At 34.8% G+C, this 22,083-nt stretch overlaps 1 long non-coding RNA gene across 3 annotated transcripts in view; it reads right to left on the reverse strand.

The window, feature by feature from the left end:
* LOC123618926 (uncharacterized) overlaps nucleotides 1-22,083 on the reverse strand; it is a 566,149-nt gene that overhangs the window by 234,147 nt on the left and 309,919 nt on the right. For all 3 annotated transcript variants that reach the window (XR_012505516.1, XR_012505518.1, XR_012505517.1), the window contains exon 3: nucleotides 19,187-19,220. This is a non-coding gene — a long non-coding RNA (uncharacterized LOC123618926). The remainder of the gene's footprint in view (nucleotides 1-19,186; nucleotides 19,221-22,083) is intronic.

A 22,083-nucleotide genomic window follows, 5' to 3' on the forward strand; every position in this document is an offset into this window, starting at 1 on the left:
GAAAGAGGAAATCCACGAATGATCTCTAGGAACAAGAGCTCTGTGTGGAAGCCCGCCCAATACCTCTGTAGTAGTGTGGAGTGCCCATCTTACAAAGAGTTGTCCTACACATGAAACATTAATATTACTTCAAATATTGCTTGCAATGTAAAACAGAAATCTGTGCATAAATTAAGGCTGGCATCAAACTATCAGAGATAGCCAATTCAGGGGGAAAAAAACTGGAAAAGGAGGATTAAAATCTTTCTTTTCATCATACCCTATGTGTAGTGTTTCTCAAACTTCAGTGTGCATATAAATCACTTGGGGATTTTGTTAGTGGAGACGGTGATTCAGTAGATCCAGGGCCGGGTCTGAGAGTCTGCATTTCTAACAAACTCCTAGGTGATGCTGATGCCTACAAGTCCACGGAGACACTTTGAACAGCAAGCTCAGAATGCAGGCAGACTGTAATCTCTCTGGTGCTTGGGGAGTGCTCAGCCAGGAACCCAGGAACCACACCCTGCTCTCAGTGACCACAGTGCTTGCTAACTGCAGCAGTGCTTTGGCGCATAGCTCTATTCTACTTTAATATTATATACACTTTTTTTTTCCCACACAACCAGAAAAATCTTTTTGATGGAAGGGATTGTGTCTCATATTTCCTTGACTCTCCAATGTCTATCAAATGCTGCTCCCTTAGGCTTGCTTATGATTGATGATAATGTTAAGAAAAAAAAATTTGTTAGAAAACCTGTACTTAAAGAAAGAAGTACTTTTTAAACTGGTTCTTGGGCATAATTTGAATCATTTTGTAATCTAGCCATGTTATATCTGCTACGACTTTAGAATCATGTCATATTGTAAAATATGTGAGTTGGCTCATCATATGCATTTTAATGTATGGATAATAGTGTTTTACTTATTCTGAAAGAGAATACTAAGTAATTCCATTTACAATTTCATTTCTATCTGAAACTGGAAATAGTAAATCATGAATTATACGCAAAAATGTTTTGCATGTGATAATGATTGCCAGGGGAATAAAACAACTCAAATCAATCCACTTCAAATAATTAACAATATTTTGGAAATTTATATTGAAAGGTGAAAATATATTTTCAATAATTTAATATATTCAATTATTAATAAATCAATATTCATGGATAATATGTACTAATTTTGTAATAAACAAGGAATTTCTTTCTGGAAGGAGGCAGATTTACCAGTGAAACTACTTAAGGTAGACAGCTCACCTTTCTATTTCTTTGACACAGCCTGATCATAAACACATATTGTTGAAAAAAAATTTTAGTGATTCATCAAGTTTTTGCTTACAATTCCAATAATCCTTCCCTATAACTTTCCATGTATGAAACTATGGTGCTTTTGCTTGAAATACCTGCTATTCCCAACTGAAAAATGTATTAATGGCAAGGAAATGTACTAGCACACGTAATCAGAGCTAGAGTGTGCTCCAGGTATTATGTGGCAGTTATTAAATGATACTATCAAGAACATATGTTTTTTTAGATCTCTCAACCTGCCTTCCATATTCTAGGTCTTATCCAAAGTCTGGTTTCCAAAGGCATTTATGGATTATTGATTCCATAAGAAGAGAGAATGAGAGCATGTGAAAGAGAAAATTCTATTCCTCTCAAAGCTTAGGACACATGTCATCCTCTTCCACTGAGGAGACAACTTAACTCAAAGGCTCCTTCTAGTTCAACAATAACTAAACAGGAAATGCCAGGCACTTGGAGGTTCAAATTAGAATACCCTTTGGAGATAAGGATTTTTGTAGGTACTGCAAAAAAAAAAAAAAAATCAGAGCTCAGTTTCCAAGGAGGAAGGCAATGTGGGATAACTCCAAGGTACACTGATTTAATAAAGTCTAGCACCTTTTATAAGATTCGGGACCATATAGCAACACCTTTGTCCTGCCTTTGACTTGTACTGTCCTCAGTTAAAAATGGTCAATAAGGACATAATGAATAGGAAATAGGTGCCAAGAATGGAGAGTAGGGACCAATTTTGCAAGTGATCAATCCATTAACACGTATTTTTGTGCTATAAGAATTTTGCTATCTTACCAATCTTCCAACACAGGAAAATAATACTTACATATCAAGAACCCTTTATATTTCACATATACTGCATGTTTGTGATTTATTAGTTCCAAAGGAAAATATACAAGCAATATTTACTGTGCACCAACAAAGAATGGAGAAACTGACAATCCAAGGTGCCCATCTACATTTGAGATCTAGAGAAGATGACAAAAAGACCCCAATGCTTTCACATATAGGAATGGAATGAATCAGCAGTGCTCACTAGTATAGTAGAGCATCTGAGCATCCACAAAGTATGCAACATCACTGGAAAACATCCTTGGTATTTTTCTCTGGCACAGGAAATGACACATATAATAATAGTTATAATATAATAATATGCACTTTATTGGGGTATTATAACTGTCTCTTATTTGGTGGACTTTCCCAACTTTTTCTCAGCTCTAATTTCATAAGCAGCATTTGATATGTATCTTACAAGAATGAGTCATGTTCTAACAGATTTCTTTTGTGTCTTGTGGCTAGAGGGTTGTGCTAAATGATGGACAAAGATAGTGGAGGAAAACTGGCTTTTTTCATATACATTGAGGACTGAATCTGTGAAAAGAAATGACCCTCAAAAATGATATACTGTTTTTCAAGGGTGACAATAAAAAAGGTGAGTGTCAGTGGTGACAGGCACCTGGCAGGAACATTAGCCAGCAGCATCAATGCCCTTGTCCTTGATCATAAAGTAACAAGCACGGGGTAAGGACTAAGGAATGTTAGATCCTGAAAACTAACTTTACATACAACTAAAGAGAGTATAAATGAAGGTCAAAATGTTGTATCAAAAGAAGAGAATTTCTACAGCCTGGTGATTAAGGCAACAAGTGAAGTATTGAGGCTCAGAATAAAGGATTTCTGGAAATACTCCCCTAGCATGCTTAGCAACATGTTCAGCCTTTGTCTTGACTGTTTCTTTGTTTACTTTCTCCTTTAGCTTATATGAGAAGAAGAACCACACAGGGTGTGTGGCCTTCAGAAGGGAAGAGATTGGTGAGGGTGGGAGTGGGGTGTATAACTAGTTAGTGAAAATATTGTTCTGGTCCCTTGGTACCAGGAGTCAGGCTCAACTGTGAGAAACAACTAACGTCGACTCAAGATACTTTTGTGACGCTACAGGGCAGAATAAAAATGCTCCTCTCTCAACTCCCACAAGATTATTTTTTCCCTCTGGAGCATTATCAAGGGAAACTGAGCAAAAGATAGAAAAGCCAGTAGCGTAGATGTCCTTATTTGATTCCTATCTGAGTGCCTTTTCTCAGTAGCCTCAGTTGGAATCATAGTCTCCCCAGCATATTTAATCTTAAGGGAAAAAAGTATGTATCTAAAGACAATAAAACTAAGGTACAAAAGGTTGGAGGAAACTAAAGAACAGGCTAAGAGGGAAACTAAATATAGTTAACTTTGTCTGCTTTGGGGATATTTCCATGTAACAGATAAAGTAGAAAATGGTTTTTGGAGCACCTTTCTAGTAAACTGCTTTGGAATCTTTCTAATTCTTTGGCGCTACTTAACTTTCCCCATGATTACCTGTATATTTCTGCTCATTTCCACCACTGTCTTCCTAAAAAAAAGTTCATTCTATAATGCATGACTCTATCTATCTATCTATCTATCTATCTATCTATCTATCTATCTATCTATCTATCTAATAATGGCTCCTGACTTTGTTATAAGCTTGCTGATTTCTAGCCACTGCTTAAAGTGTCTTACATTATTAACTCATTCAGTCCTCACAACACCACCTTGGAAAGAGTAGCTCTGTTTTACAGATGAGAAAACTATGGCACAGAAAGATTAAGAAGCATGCTTAAGATTAAATCACACAGCATTAAGTGGCAGAGCTGAGAGTCCAACCCATGTAGACTGGCTTCAAAGCTGACTATTAGCCACTGAGACACACAATAACCCAAGGCCCTTTCTGTACAGTATTTGCTAGGGCAATATTGCTTAGTTTTAAACTTTTTTTTTTTGTCATATTTGCTCCCTCTAAAAATTAGGCTGTCATTTTATCCTATTCTTCACTTTGATTTTCACATGCTTCTTAAAAACAAGGCCATCCATTGCTCAGTTTCTCCAAGGTTCCAGGAGATTGATGGCTAGCATTATTGCATAATTATCGATTACAATTCAGGAAATTTTTATACTTGCTACAAATATCAGTTAGATTATTTATTTATTTATTTTATAGTTTAGTGCATTAACAATGCAAAATAAAAATCTAAGTTGAAGGAGAAGAGATATCTGGTGACCTAATTCCAGGTATATGTTCTCAGTAAATCCTGAGGGGTTCAGTCCCACCATTTATAAATACTGAGATAAGAGCAGCTAATATTTAAAGAAGAGTCGAGAACTAAGATTTGATGAGTTTGTGTATTACCAGATTGTTTTTTTTTTTTTTTTTAGTTGAAATACCTTAATCAGGACATTTAAAACCAGACTGGACAATATATAACAGAATTTTTCTGTTGTGAAAAAAACTTTATTAAGTTGTTTCAAAACATTTCCCCACTTCTGAGGATACTGTATAGTATTCTTTTATATCTTAGGAAAGTGAACTATTTCTCTGAGAAATCCTGATTTCTTGATACTCTGTTATATATTTTTAAAAGCAAATAATTATCTGAAGGAAAATAAATAACAACTTTTTTTAGTAGGCCAAAGAAGCCACAATCATGCTAGGGTTTATGATGACATAAACTTTTCTGAGACACTAAAGCAATACATTGCTCCTAGCACTCTGCCATCTGCTGCAGATATTTTAAAATTCTAAAGCACTAACAATGATGCAATTTGCTACATTTTGAGCTGCATTTTACAACTCTCTCTTTGCTGAATTACTATTGATGACATTAAAACCCTTTACAAATCAAGACAACACATTTGCTTGCTACTGCCACCAAAGAGCTGTCAGCTACTCTCTTTCTCTGGAAGTTTACCTGCCACCTCCTTTATGGTCAGCAATGTTTAAAGCTTTTTAGAAAATGAGAAGCAGAACCTATCATTTTCTATATTACTCATTGCTCATAAGAAAAAGTGCCAAGGGTGAGGACAAAACTAACTTGAAGAAGGGATAAAATATGAAGCAAAGTGAACAATTTGTCAGATTTTTTCATCTTCTCATGGATAAAGAGGAGTTTTCTCCAGCTTTCTGGAAACAAAAGACCAGGAGTTACTCAAATAAGTTTTACAACATTGGAGGACCAAGGAGCTCAAATATGCCTTCACGTATAGATGTAAAACTTAAAGAATTACTCAGAGAAAATAAGTTGCCTGAAAGAAGAAAAAAAGGCAAGAGTTAAAATGTAAATGTTTGAAAAAGATTTAATAGCTTTCTTTTTCTCTTGAGAGTTGAGCACCAATTTGTAGATATGTAGATTTAACAACTCCAATTTCAAATTATTTTCAGCCAGTTATACTGTGATAATGGACTCAGCAAAAATGCTCACTTAGAGGAACAGGAAGAATAAACGTCACTGACAATGATGAAAGAAGTTTCAGCTCAATGCAACACCTGATGACTGTGGTCACCAGTTTCACACTTCAGAAATTATTAGCAGCTGTTACTTTCTAAAAGTAACTAAGACACTCAAACACTTGCCCTGGAAAAATGACACCTGTCAAAAAAAAAAAATAACAGGATAAAATATGTCTTCATTCATTTTAAAGGACATATTTTATAAGATATTTTCATCCCACTGAAAATAATCATTTTGGGCATTCTTGCTTAGCTTCCTAGCCTTTTCTTTCCCTTAATCCTAGACTCTTTTAAAAATATCTTCTTACATGCAAATTCCTCATATTTTTATTATGTTTTATTACTGAAATAATTTTAACTGTTGTTACACCTGTTATAAAACCTATATCCACAGTAGTCCTGAATTAGCAGATATTTGATTATTAGACTGAAAGTACATTTGATTTTGATATTAATAATTTACAGGTACTCGTCTAATTCCTTTTTTGTAGACAAAACATTATTTCACAGAAAAGCAAAACACATGGAAAATAGTTTTTCTTTGTAAGTTTCAGGATAAGGGAAAAAATGCTTATATCACCTAACACCCTTTCTCCAATGCTCTCCTGCATAAAATGAGGGAAAAGTAAGTGACTTCACAAACAACCCTGAGGGCTGAGTCACCACACTTGGAAGTGGCAAACTGTCATCTTATTTTTCTTACCAAACACTCAGTGAAAGTGAAAGAGTGGTGAGGTTATAAGCAGGTGGCCAGGCTGGATGTGAATGATTCACCTGGAGAAAATGCACATAGTTTGCCACAAGTGCAAGATATTTGAAAAAAGAAGGGACATCCATCATAGGACCTCACACAAGTCCTCACCCAGACAGTCATTCTCTCCCCAGATAACTTCTCACCCATAAAATTACAGTAGAAATGATAATAGCAATCATATCCACTGTGCATCCAGTAAATGCTAGTTCCAAAGACAGACACTTAACATATATTACTTCTAGACACTAAACCAGGCTCACAAAGTGGACACTATTACTTTCGCTCATAAATGAGAAAAGCGAAGCTCAGACAGGCCGAGGAATGTCTATGGTCCTAACACTAAGAAGGAGCTTACCAGCACTTGACCTCAGGACTGTCTAATATCAAACCCCATACACTTTACTCAACATTCTTTGCTGCTGCATCTTTGGTTGCATACAGAGCTGTTTCCGCAGAAAGTGCACAAAAAAAGAAAGACTCACAAATTTAAAAGTGAGTCTTTAAAACTCAGTTATTTATTCATTTACTCAGAAAAGAGTGGGAAACAAGCACAACAGATACATGACATACAAATTCAACACGCAAGTACACTCACTAAATCAGAAATTTCTATATCAGATTATATCCTTAGCACTTACTGTTAATGTATCACCTAAGATATTGGCTAGTCTTAATGAATCAAATGAATCCTTTCCCCCCAACTTTCTTACTTTGAAAATGCTGAATCAGGCAGGGAGTAGACTTATTTCAGTTTTCTGATCAGTATCTTGGTTAGAACCAAAACCACATACCAGCACGTGCGTGCACACACAGTCCTAAGGGTAGGAACCCAGCTTGGTTTAGAAGGTGTGAAACAAGGCAAGTATTTCCATCCTTTGTAGAATCTGGAATTCTAATTTGTTATCCCTGACATGCCCCTGACCAAACAGAAGAAGCCAGTCTCTGACTCCTGAGATTCTTTTTCTTTAGTACTGATGCTCACAAGGAAATGCTTCCAGCTTCTCATAACTTATCATATGCAACACATTATGTAACAATGTGTAGTACCCACGCAGTGACTGCTAGTTTAAAATGTGGTCCTGGACATTTTCACCAATATACAATTATAATTTTAAATGCTTCTAAAAGTTTTATTGAGCTATGATTTCCAGCTTATAATCAAAGAAAGCCAATTGTGGACTTCCAAGAAACATTCCAATTACTAGAAAAATTAACGAACTCCCTAGAAATATTATCATAGGGTGACAATCTGAGGGAGAATCCTGCCACTTAATAAAGGGTCCCTAATTATAAACAGAAAGACACCCCCTCCTCCTTTACTCAGTGCATGCTGAAATGAAGGCCACTTTCTCTGTAAATCAATGCTTAATAAATAGTTAAAGGACATTTTATGTTAGACAGTCCTTTACCTTTCATTCTGTTTTATTTTAACCTTATTTTTCTTTGTAACTACACTATAAACAGTTCATCAGGGAAATCTGTTAATGTGCTGCAGATGGTAAGTGGTTTGTACAGTGTTTTATTCTTCAGCATCTTGGTCACTTGCCTCATTAAAATAGGTCCCAGGTTACTTTAAGAAAAGGTACTTGATTTCTATTGTTCTCAAAGGAAAAGTATTTCTCATTTAGAACAAACCACCAAGAACCCAGCACCTAGGTTCTTTTTTTGACTTCCCTTAAAATTTTCTTGAATGCATCAAAGTTATTAACTTTTTAAGTGTTTAAGAATGTTAAGACACTGCTACCACTCCTAGAAAACTGTATAATGCTTAATGGATATTTACAAGATAATCTGAACATCTTGAAGTTTTATAGAGCTTCTAAATATGAAAATAATACACTTTCAAATATCTACTTTCTAATTTTTTATTTAAAATGAATGTGCTTTCCCCAAAATATAAGTAAAAACCATCACAGTAAGCTGGGCAACAGATTTCAGCATTGTCAGTAAGACAGTTTTCCTATGTCTTGCCAATATCTTTGTTAATCATTTTACATTATTATTTATTCCGTATATATTTCCATGAAGAGTACTTAAATTGATGAAAATCTGATTTCTTGATCCTCAATCAAATCTTAGTATGGTGAGCTGCTATGTCTTCATAACTGTGAAAATATTACATCTCTTTGCAAGTTGGCTCTAATACAGGAAAGGTTACTAAACTAACCCAATTAAATTGAGCATATCTGCAAGTTTAGATGATTATTGCTGTTGTCTGTGAGGGCTGGGATCCAAAGTGATGGATTGCTGGCTACCCTAGTGAATTCTAAAGGGGAAAAATATCCCATCTTGGATTAGCTTGAATTGGCTTATATAAAGGTTTTATGATGCAAATTGGAGATATTGGACTGAGTAACAGCCTACACTATCTGTTATATTCTCCTGTCTCATAGTCACAGGAAGCTTTCTTGAGTATGATGCTCCATCCTCATTAATAAGCTCTGTGTTGTACATCTTTGTCTGATATGAAGCTGCCATACCTTGTCACCAATTATAGACTCTGAAAAGACCCATCTCATTATAGTACTTAAATTGCTTGTTCCTGAAGGTGATGCTTGGTGTGTCTCTTCTGCCTCTTTCCAACAGGAAAATCACCCTTGAAGTGAATAGATGTCAGTCAAAAGCCACAAAAGAAAAGCAAAAGGAATTAATAAAAAAACTAGCTAGAATATTTATCAGCTTATTGCACAGAGAAAAATATAGATCAGACAAATAAAATGCAAGCCTTAAAGAGATACTTAGGAACATTTTAATTTCATGAAACATATCTGTCCATGAATTTGGGACCAAGCAAATATTTGGAATGTGAATCGCACATGTGACCCAAAGTAGACTGTTTACCATTCTATCACTGTCATACTAAGGAATGGATGCAGTGTTTGAATACAGTTTTTCTCTGGTTCTCATTGCATGATTAAGTGGTAAGAAACTGAGCATCAAGCAAAAGAATTCTTGTTCTTGGATGGCATCACTCTGCACTACAAACCTGATCTACTGGGGGTTTTCAGTAAATTGCGATTGATCAGTAAACTGAGATATCAATTAATGAATTGTTAGACAGACTGGGCAAGAAAGGACATAGAATACTCTTCTGCCAAAGGAAAGGTAGCATATTAGGCTTATACATATGCAAAACACATTTGAAATGCATTCAAAGAACATTCATTCCCAGGTGCAATAAAGTTCTATTTATTCTATTCCATTTCAAAAGAAAAATTTTTTCACAAATTACCCTTACTAACAATAAACCCCATTATAAGCAAGTGTAGGGGGAAATGTTTATACTTTCTTTTTTGCCTCTTTGCTTTTGGAATGTATGAGTTTATGTGCAGGTTAAGCCAGTGGAGGCTATTTTAATCGTGGGGACTCTCCAAAGGAACTCTAGTTCAAATATCTGCCCCACACCTCCCCAGCTACAGAATTGAGTCAGCCAAGGGCAAGATGAAAAGGCTCACAGAAATCCTCAGAAACTAGCACACAGATTCTAGCTCAGGCTCTAGAACACAAATATATCCTACTCCTTTACAATGTATTTCAAAAGTGTTTATAGATTTTGCGGTATCATTCAACATGCCTCATTTGGAAAGAAAATGTTCAATATTAACACCATCAGACTTCCCCTTGACGAGAGGGTCAATAAATTATGCCTTCTTAAGAAGTCCACTTGGTCTAGTTAACTACATCCTCAAACACGGTGAGAATACACCATTTTCCTACAATATCCATATGATATCTATATGTATATATACATACATATATACATAGTATATATACACATATACAAGCTTTAAAAAAAATAACGAAGAGAAAAAAGATGATCAGATCAAATGGAGAGCACATATGTTGAAAAATACATGGCACAAGATATAACACATATCTCTAGATTCAGATTTGCTATTACTGCCATCATTTCTTCATGGCAATTTGAAGAATCTGATAATACATGATCTGAATCTGAGAGATGGAGAAAATTCTCCACTGTTCACTCCTGGACAAAAGAGCAATTGAATTCTGACATCTTTAATGAATTCAAAAGAGATTCTGATTAATTGGTATTTAGGAGCATTCTGGCCTCCTTTCAGAATATTTGAGAACTGAGAATATTATTATAATCAATAGCTTTTTACTATTACTCCACAAAGCTTATTGTAAACTGTAAAGAACCAAACACTTAAACGATCTTATTACTAACCCAGGTCCTCAAAGAGAAGTTATGACACATAAAACACATTTTGGCAGTAATTAGATATATGAATATTCTTTTTCTACTCTCTTATTTAGGCATTTTAAAAGGAAACTTAAGTATAAATCCAAAACACATTTTGGATTGAAGTTGAAGTCACATTTTCCCAGGTATCAAACAAACATAAAGGTGTAAGTGCTAAACATGATAAGGGCAAAAAACTAAATACATTTTATTTTTACTTAGCACAAAATATACAAGCTCTTTCTTTGAAAAAAGTTTAGCTTCTCTTTCAGATCCTGATGATAAGACCATTTTTAAAGTAGGCATACAGGGAAAGGTTTTCATCTTTTTATCTCTGATGCTGGTAGCACTATATTGCCAAGTAAAGAACATTTCAAACAAAGCTGGAGACATAACCCTCCCAGACTTCAGAATATCCTACAAAGCTACAGTAATCAAAACAGCCTGGTATTGGCACAAAAATAGGACATAGAGATCAATGGAACAGAATAGAGAGCCCAGAAATAAACTGACACACCTATGGTCAATTAATCTTTGACAAAGGAGGCAAGAATATACAGTGAAGAGAGTCTCATCAACAAGTGATGCTGGGAAAGCTGGACAGCTACATGCCAATCAGTGAAATTAGGACACTCCCTCGCACCATATACAAAAATATACTCAAAATGGTTTAAAGATCTAAATATAAGACATAATGCCATAAAACTTCTAGAAGGGAACAGAGGCAAAAAATTCTCTGACATAAATTACAGCCATATTCTCTTAAGTCAATCTTCCAAGGAAAAAGAAAAGCAAAAGTAAACAAATGGGAGCTAATCAAACTTAAAAGTTTTACACAGTGATGGAAACCATTGACAAAATTAAAAGATAATCTACAGACTGGGAGAAAATAGTTGCAAACAATGTGACCAACAAGGGCTTAATTTCTAAAATATACAAGCAGCTAATACAACTCAGTATCAAAAAACAAGCAACCTAATCAAAAAATGGGCAGAAGACCTAAACAGACATTTCTCCAAAGAAGACACACAGATGGCCAACAGGCACATGAAAAGATGCTCCACATCACTAATTATTAGAGACATGCAAATCAAAACTACAGTGAAGTATCACCACACATCAGTCAGAATGGCCAGCATCAAAAAGTGTATAAATAATAAATGCCGGAGAGGATGTGGAGAAAAGGGAACTCTTGTACATTGTTGATGGGAAGGTAAACTGGTAGCCACTAAGGAAAACAGTATGGATGTTCCTTAAAAAGCTAAAAATAGAGTGACCATATGATCCAGCAATTCCACTCCTGGGTATAAAACTAGAAATGACGAAAACTCTAAATAGAAAAGGTACATGCACTCCAATGTTTACAGTGGCATTATTTACAATAGCCATGATATGGAAACAACCCAAGTGCCCATCAACAGACAACTGGTGGTATATAAATATACAAGGAATATTACTCAGCCATAAAAAAGAAATACTGCTATTTGTAGCAACATGGATGGACCTAGAGAATATTATACTTAGTGAAGCAAGTCAGACAGAGAAAGACACATATTATATATTACTTATATGTGGAATCTAAAAAATAATACAGATCTATATACAAAACAAAAACAGACTCACAGACATAGAAAACAAACTTATGGTTACAAAAGGGGAAAGGGAGGGGAAGGATGAATTAGGAGTTTGGGATTAATAGATACAAACTACCATATATAAAGTAGATAAGCAACAAGGATTTACTATATAGCACAGAGAACTATATTCAGTATCTTGTAATAACCCATAATGGAAAATGATCTGAAATATGCAATTTTAATGTACACCTGAAACACAATATTATAAATTAACTATACTTCAAAAAAAAAAAAGAACATTTCAGTCACTACTATTTTATTTTATATATAAATTGTTTTTTAGACCATTAAGTAAAAGGAAATTTGTTGTCCCCTGTCTGGAAAAAAAATGCCAACTCAAAAATGACAACAAGAAAAGACATTAGACACAATTGGTGATTTTTATTTAAGAGAAAATAATATGAAGAACTGAGTTTAACTCAATGTTTATGACAGATATCAAAACAATCTCAGGGACCAAAACTTACACTTGAGTTTGTAAAAGGAGCAACCAGTGGTCTCATTATCACATGTGGCCCCTAATAACAAACTTGAGTTTTAAAGATGAAATGTGGAGACTCTTATTTCTTTTACTTCTCTTAAAACCACTTATCCTCATCTCCCCCCTTAGATTTCCAGTTTGTCCCATGTTCCCCCTATAACAGTAACTGTTTCCCTAGTCCCTCATGCTCCACTATGTGCCACCTTCTGTTTTTACCACTTTTTAGAAATGTGTACTTTCACTGAGGTGAGTTTGTCTTCACTACAAAAAGATACACGATCAGTCTCTGCAAATCTTCATAATGGGATAGGCCAGTATTAGATGCCTAATACTACAAAATACTCACAGTCTATGTCAAGTGTAAGTTTGGGTCCCTGAGACTGTTTTGATATCCATCATAAACACTGAGGTAAACTAGTTCTTCATAAACAGAGTATACTGATATCCATTCATTTCTCCCTAAGCCCAAATTATTTTGAAGCACATCCTACACATCTGGCTTCAGAGAACAGTCTGTAGTCAGAGGTGGAATTATTGAATATTTCTGAAGAGAAAAGATACAAAATTGAACTTTTTAAAATGAATGTTCTGTCAAGAGTAATAAAAATTAGAATAAAAAAAAAGCCAAAAAGTAGCAAGATTATAAATCACTGAGAGTAAACAAACAACCAGAGCCTGAAACATGGGTAATATTGGGAGAGTTGTGGCTATGTGCTAAGTGACAGATGAATAAATTCTTCCATTAAAAGGAGACAGTCACTGAATTGATGACCATTCTAACAAAGCTTCAGAAATAAGGAAAAAATTCAGAAGGTAAAAAATAATAAAACTAAAATCTGAAAATATCTTTTTAGAGCCCTCTTTCCATTCCTCTACTTCTCTAGGCCAAAAGTATGGCCACCTCAGAATCAGAGCTTTCTCTGTGAATAGAATGTCTATTGCCCTCTGAAGCACGGGTAGTGACTTTTTGAAAAGGAACATCTACTGGAGGTGGCTGTGCCCCCTTTTAAATCAGTGTCTAGCAGAGAAAGCTGTCAAGGTCTTGGACACCTTGTAGTTAATATTCAGCATTACTCCTCAAAGTCCTCAACAATCTTTATTTCCCAAGGCTTACTGTACAGAAGAATTTTTTGCGGGGGGAGAAGGCAGTTGGCTCAATTATCTACTTGTGACTTGTTTTATTTTATAAGTTATCCTCAGTTTTAATTTCCAAACATCTTTGCCTTTTGTACTCTTTCTACTTTTGTATCTTTAGAAACATACTATGTGATCATTAAGCTTAATTACTATGACTCTGCCTCAACCTACAGAATGAAAATACTTTTTATGTCTATCTACAGAGGTGAAGCATAACTATATAAGTTATGATTACTAAAGTTATGTTTCTAGGGAACTGTTTGTATTGAGTAACAGTGTCTGGACATTATGAAGTCCATTTTTGGAGGAGTTTTTAATCTGACAGTACTTAACAGCAAATGTTCTAATGGTTACTAAGAATGAGAGAGCAGCCAATGTGTTCAGAAAATCTAATCTGTCTCCCTTTCTATGATGTTAGCATCTATTGATCCTCAATGCATAGGTATATGAATTCACAGAGGCTTGCAAAATGGTGATATGTTAATCATTTTTTGGATTAATTAATTGGAACACATAAAGAGATACTTCTCCTTATCTACTATTTGGAAGGATACATGTTTGATTCTTTTTCTTTTTTACCTGTTTTCAAGATAATGGTTTCTTATCATCTTCTGAAGAAACTAATTATTAGTTTAAAATATTATTATTGAGTTCATGTATTCAAATATATGTATTTCAATCTGTTGTAATCAATATTCTTACAGAGTTAAGTTGTCTTATCTTTGGTCAGTAGAAGCCTCTTCATGTAGCTCCTGTGTTTCTTTGGTATGACTAGCAGTTTTTGATAGTTTTCAATCTTTCTAGTATGAAAGATGATCCAAACTCATCTGGCACAATTCCTACTAGAGACATGGAATCATCTTTTTTTTTTTTTTCAAGACATCTTGATTTCTCTTAGTAGAAAATCATATTACCAGATCACAATCTGGTATGAGAGATGCTACTGAATGTGTTATTATTCTTAGACCTTTTCAGTAGTAGCAAGAGATATAATATATAAATGGATTAAATTATATCTTATTTTAAAATATAATACTTCCATAAATTCACATTGATATTTTTAATTCAAAAACAGAACAATGAGGATTTAATTTAACTTCCTCTAAATTATCATTACATTTGCTTTCTCACGCAAAGTATGCTTTATCTATCCATACAAGCCCCAAAGTGCCAGTGGAATAATACTAATGCTATCACTCCAATATGATCATGAGAAACATTTCTTTTTCCATTTGGTTATCTACATTCTCCCACATTTTATTAAATATAATATATTGTAATTGGTGGAGTGTATAGTCATTAAATGCCAAATATATCTTTTTAACCTTTATTTAATCTTAATTCTACAACTGTATTTTTTTCTCACAACCAGTTCCATATTCATGCTTTCACAGTAATTTTCTAAGAGTATTTTAATCCAGAAAAAAAATACTTGTCAAAATAATAAGTATTAAATTTGTGATTAAATCTGTGAACTTCACACTTGATATTCCCTGAATTTTTTATGGAGATTTTATTTCATAAACCCAGGTTGTACCTCAGTATATGAAAGAATAGCTGGAATTACAAAGATTATTAAACCACCATCGAAACCTTATGATTTCATAATATATCTACAGAAAATCCTGTGCTGCTGCCTTTTTGCTTTTAGAAATCTTAAGAACAGCCCCTGACATCCTGACATTCTCTTCCCTAGGTCGGTCAGCAAGGGCGGCAACTTGCTCTTCACTAGGTTGTTTGCGCAGCAGGTCTATCCCTTACTCTGTGCGACAGCTGAATTCCACGTATCTTGTTTGGGAGAAGTACATTTTAATAGCCTCCTCCTGTCTCTTTCAGAGTCTCTGGGTCTGAGATTCTCTGCCTGTTTTGGACACGCCCTACTCTGATCCTGCCAGAGCCTTCCCAAGGACAGACTGTGCTTTTTTCATGTATACGGGCCCCACTGTTGGCTCAAAGTCACAGCCCACTTGAATTTTAATAAAGATTCATAGGCAGTTGTTATGAAACAAACAGCATAATGACACCCAGACAGGCTGCAGAATTATTTTTAGCCAGATGATGTGTGTGGCCCATGCCTCAGGCCCACCAACTGATAATAATAGTAACACTATGCAGTAAGTAAAGAGAACATTTTCCACAAAATTGCATAAATCATAAAATGTTTCCTGCCATCCTTCCGCATCCTGCCCACCTTCCTCTCCACGCCATCAGGAGCTGCAGGGCTCCGTATTGACTCCCTTGCAGAATTCAGTAACTATCTAAAGAAAAATTAATACTTAATTGTGCTGAAGTATTCATTAAAGGAAAATGAGGGGTGGCATTACACATGTACTATAAAAATTGCCAAGCTTTACACAGTTTTGAAAACTATACCCAAATTTGTTTGCCTTTTTAAAACAGAGTCAGAAATGAATTCTTTCATATTAGACATACAAATTAATATGTAGTAGCAGCACAGGATCAGAATTAATGTACTTCAGCAAAGAGCTATCTGTCAAGCTGAAAACACTTAGAGGGAAAGGACCATTCATGGAAACTTAAGGACATCACTATCATAAGGAAGATAAAGAAGTCCTTTATGAACAGTGTTACGTTAGGCTATTGATAAATTTAGATTGCCCACACTGCTTCCAAATCTTCGAAATCAAAGAGCCCAAATTTCAGTTTCATCCAGTAAAGAAGCTAATTTTTTTAAAGCTCAGTTTGCTCTCCCATGTACTGTTGAGAACTGCAAAATTGGCTAAATATGGAAACCATTTAAAGGAATCTTATTAAAAATCCAACGTCCTAAAATTGAACCTTAAGTGAACTCCGGCATCAGAGGAAACCAGCAAAGTGAGACGAATATTTAGTGCAAGACAGATTACAGAGGAGGTTATAGTATAAAGATTTGACATAGAAAATATTTTAAATCTGTACATTTAATTTCTACATTTCCCCAAATTTTGTAAAAAGACACAATTAAAACTCACAGAGGACAGGTGGTGTGACAGAATCAGGTACATCTGGGTCAAAGTCCTGGCTCAGCCCCTCACAATGCCTCACCTTGGGTGATTTTTATCTTTTTCTCCCCTAGTTTCCCTAGCTACAAAAAATAGCAAGCAAGTAAGAAGCAACACAGTGTTGTTTTTTTCTTTTTTCTATCTAGAAACAAAGAGAGAAAAACAAGAAAGCGACTTATAATAAGACTATTTCAGCTAAGTCTTTGTTTTGTTTCTTTAAAAAGATTACACTGATATCAGTTTTTCTCTATTTCATATATTCAAGAATGTTTGCTTTCTTTTATCTCTTCTCAATTTTTGATTCCTAAGTATTCCTATTCTTATCCATGCTTGTATTTTTTGTGCTTTTCTTTGACTCATCGTTATTTACATCCAGCTCTAAGGACTTCATTTCTATCCATGCCCAGTTACTCTCACTTACATTTTAATGATGAAAAAGAACAATACCAAATTCCCGTTTTCTCTGTATCAGCTGAAGTTTCATACTACCCTAACTTCTAATTTCCTCTCAAAAAGTGTGAATCAGTGACATGCTGAGAAACATACACATTTCAAGCTTTGTCAGACTCATCAGAATAATGAAGAAAGTAAATATGTATGCTTTCTCCTTTTTCTAACTCCAGCTGCTGATCTAGATGCCAATAACCCTTATGGTTACTAAATTTTATTGTGGGTCCAGATCACATTTACTCCTATACCTTAGAAGTTTAGGTATTACAGATTTTCCACTGTGTCTTAGAGCATCTTCTTTAATCTTAAACTATTATATGTTTAAGAAGTTGAAGTTGAGAAAATTGCCTCAATAAGATAGGAATGGTAGGAAAATACTGATGATTTCTAAACGTCTGAAATTCATTTTGAGAAGGCTGATAAACATTCGCTTTATAAAAAGTCCACACCAATGCCTGTGTCCCAACACATGCTACTTATAGTAAGAGATTCTTCATTGGCACAAGCCTTTCTTGTAATTGCAGGAGAAGACAACATTTCTGAGGTCAGTGGTATCCCCTCATTTTTAATACTCAAATCCAAAGGCAGAACAACTTCCTATGCTTAGGCTTTACAAAAATATACATACTCCAAATAGAAATGAAAACAAGTAAATTAGATACAAATCAACAAATTAAAAATAATTAATAGCAAGGACAAAATCTGCTGACTAGTAACCAGTTTCAATTAAGTTGGTAAAGATACTGACAATTCTATTATCAATCATTGCCCATGAGGTTCTTGCTTTGCTCCAATTCACTTGAAGGTGAATTTGTTTAATATTTTTAATAGGACTTATCATACTATATTTTGAGTTTTGGTGCTTATTTAAGTTTTCCTCAGTAGACTTTGAGGCTTTTGAGAAAAGTGTTTTTTGTTTTTTTTTATTCTTTATCCATACATATCATAGTTTAGTGAGTAGGAAGTAATAGGAGTAGCAGGGCAAATATAATAATAACTACCACCCTGGGGGCTCCTATATTATGTCACAAATTATGCTGAATATTTTATATACTATATCAGTGGCTCCTTATTGCAGCCACATCAGACAAGTATCAGTAACTCCATTTTTCATATGAAAAATTAAGTCTTATACAGGTTAATTGAACTGCTCATGTTCACATTGCTTATAAGATAATATTTAAGCTCAAATTTAATCACTAAATAATAAGTAGTGATCTTTATTAAATGAATAAATAAATGTATGAATGTATTAACATAGGGGTATGTACATATAAATACATTCTCTATATATCTGTACAATTTTACTCTCCTTTAAATATAATTTTCAGGTACATATAAAGATGTTTTAGTTGGGGATGAGGAGAAATTGGATTCTGCCTTCTCTGTCTTTTTTTTTTATTATTATGTGCTCAGTGAAAACCAATACCTACCATGGAGTATAGGTAGTGATCACCAGTGTTAAAAGAGAAAACAAAATTACTCTGTCCCATAATCTATCTGCAAAGGCTCAAGGTAACAGAAGAATCAGTTATGATACACTGATTTTAGACATGATTTTGGAGGGGGGATGATAATCAGATTCATACTTGAAGGCAAACCGTAAGAACAACAGGTGTTCCTGCTGCTCCTGAAGAGAAGACACTGACTAGCACAGAAAATGCATCATCAGCCAAATCCTCTCCTGTTACATTAATATACAAGACACAAGACAGTCTCTTTGAGGCAACAATTCCTTTTAGGAAATGAAATAAATCGTCTCAGCATAAAACACCACAATCTCTCTGTGAACAAGAGTGACAGTATTGCCCAAGACGCTTGAAAAATATTCCCTCCCATCCTGGACACCTTCATTCAAGGAAATACCTGTCAGATCATTGTTCCACGTCTCTTTTTTGTCTTATCAAAAAGCGCATCTAGCAGTTTTAGGAAGATAGTACTCACGTGCTTTTTGGCTACGTTCTTCCTTGTCAGACATCTAAAAAAAACAAACAAACAAACACAAAGACTCTAGATTAGAAAGAAATAGAGATTAGAAAGTAATGTCAAAGAATGGCATGGGAGTCATTCACTGCCTTACAAACTAAAGGCTTGAAGGGGTCAAAAATAACCCTCCTGTTTCTTCCTTCTAAGGACCAGCACTCTTAGCAGTTCTTACAGTTGGGTGTAATATATCTTCCATAGAAGGACATTAAAAAAAAATCCAAGAAGGATGTGAGCATAAACAATTCTGCAACAGCTAAATGAGAAGATATTGGGGGAAGCTCACCCCAAATTTCTATTAGAGGACTTCAGCTCTAAAAATCAGTGGAGCAAACATTTAACCCATCAATGCAGCAAATAATATTCTATATGTAAAGAATGAAAAAAGTGGCTTTAAAGACATTGTGCTCTGCCTCAATCTCTCTGTATGCAGCCCACTGTTGATTTTTTTTTTAAAGAAAAGTCCTTTCAAAGCTACTTTCATTTGATGAGGAGAAATGTTATATACTTCTACTTCCATGTTTAAAGTAACTGTCCAATAAAGCTGAACAGCCCAATGTCCTGTGGTATAAATGCAGTGAAAAGCAAAGCAAAGTTAAGAAAATGAAAATGTACGTGCATGTAGGAATCAAAAGAATATCATATTACAAGAGAAATAATGAATTGAAATCAACATCTTAAAATTTTTTTAAAGTATCCAGGAACATAGTAGGTTTGTAATATCTGTCATTGCTTTGTGAGATCTTGCTACAGGTGCATAATTTAATCATTCCACCTGAAGTGTCAGGCACATAAAGGTATTATTAGTTATGAGTGAATAGCAGTTTAACTTGAAATAGGAAACTTGATTTTTTAAAACAGATAAAATTGAAGTGAATAATTTTATAGTTTTAAATAAACACATTTCTTGCTATTTTAACTTCAGCCAAGGTGATCTTCCAACATGTATGACAACATTTATTTTGAGACCTATTAAGTTTTAACTTTTGGAGAAAGACAAGTGCAATACATTACAGAGATTTCTAAGCTTTAAAATTCCTACTGAGAATCAATTTTAGGAATGGATAGAGATTGAAATCAATTTGGTAAATGTATATTCAGTGACTACTGTATGTCAAGCATCATTAGACGTGAATAGAAAGATACGGATAAGCCCCAGTTCCTACTCTCAAGGATCTTACGGACTAATGGATGTGACACACATTATATAAATGCTTTATGTACAATAGGTTAAATGCTAGGGTAGGTGTACGTATGGTGTTCAAAGACAGAACAGATAAGGGGGTAATTAATTCTAACTGAGCAGTAAAAGTTTCTAAAGGAAGTGGTAGCTAAGCTGAATTCTAAAGGAAAAGTAGCTGTTCTATAAACAAAGAATGAAAGTTATTTGTATCAGACTAAAGAGTATATGAAAAGAGACTGACATATGGAATAGAATAATTAGAAGACTATATAAAACAAATATTTTTAGAGTATGATTAAGAGCTTGGGCTCTGAGAAAGACTGCTTGCATATGAATTCTGACTCCAGTATTTACAAGGTGCACTTAAACTCTACATGGCTCAGTTTTCCCTGTATATAATAGGGTTATTAATAGTACCTAACTCATAGAATTTCTGGGGAGACTGAATTAGTTAATATTCGTAAAGCACTTAGAACATTACCAGCCTTATGGTAAGAACTCCACAAACCATATCTTGTTATGGCAAAGACCCTCTATCAACTATTGTGGAAGCTACCATAACTTGTAAAACACACTCTTTTAGTAACAAATAAAAATAACAACAGCATATCAATTACTTTTAAAGACATTAAATGAATATTACTAAGGTACTGGTGCGTTCCACACCCATTTAGGAAGTAAAAGTGATCATAATTACCATGATAGCAAATAAGACAAATTTTTAAAAATATAACCTCCCCACATATATAAAATACGTATGTGTATTTAAGACTTTGAGGAGTGTTGTAGAAAAAGAAGTCTAAAATAACCAGTTTCCCTTTCAGAGAGTAAAGGGGCCTTTTCTGAGCAAATACCAGTGCCACCTCTCTATCTGTGAGCATTAACCATGTCTGGGAATAAATGGGTGAGAAGAGGCCAGCCATAGCCAGAACTCTGCTAGGGCAGCAAGACACACAGCAGAGCTTTACAGTGCACAAGGCGGCAAGATGGACTGGGATCCGCTGGCTTCGCAGCCTCAGAGCGGTACCCCAGCCAGGCGGCGCTCCCCAGGAGAGCTCTGCTGCAGGCGTGGTGGCCCAGAGCGCTACGGGCTGGGCTGGAGGTCGGGGTGGGGGTGGGGTCTTCGTAGACTGTGGTGCTTCAAACTCGGATTTCCTGCAATCACTCACGACAGACTGCACTCTGAGGACATCTGAAACCAGAGGTAAACGAAAACTCCAGCTGCAATCCAGACACACTCCACCTGAATTCTTATTTGGAGCAAAACAATGAACTCCACACCCTAGTGACCTGACAAAGAGATGTGCCCTCTCTCAGTAAAATCATTTTTACTTCAAATTCCTTGGTTCATCTAAACACACAATTCTACATATTGTCAAAAATGAAAGTATATGAAAAGAAAAATAAATATATAGAAGCAAATTCACAAACAAATCAGATATTGGAGTTAGAAGATTATAGACTTTAAAATTATAAATATGTTAAAGAAGTTACAAAAAAAGATGGACCAAATAGGAAAAAAAAAATCCACTTCTCAATAGAGAAATGGAATCTCTAAAGATCAAAGTGACATTCTAGAATGGAAATTATTTTTTAAAGATCTGAAATTAAGAAAGTATTGGAAATAGTGCTTAATTTCAAATTAAGTATACTAGAAGAAAGGTCAGTGAACTTG

The sequence above is a fragment of the Camelus bactrianus genome, chromosome 3 (assembly GCF_048773025.1).
Source record: "Camelus bactrianus isolate YW-2024 breed Bactrian camel chromosome 3, ASM4877302v1, whole genome shotgun sequence".
NCBI classification, from domain to species: domain Eukaryota; kingdom Metazoa; phylum Chordata; class Mammalia; order Artiodactyla; family Camelidae; genus Camelus; species Camelus bactrianus.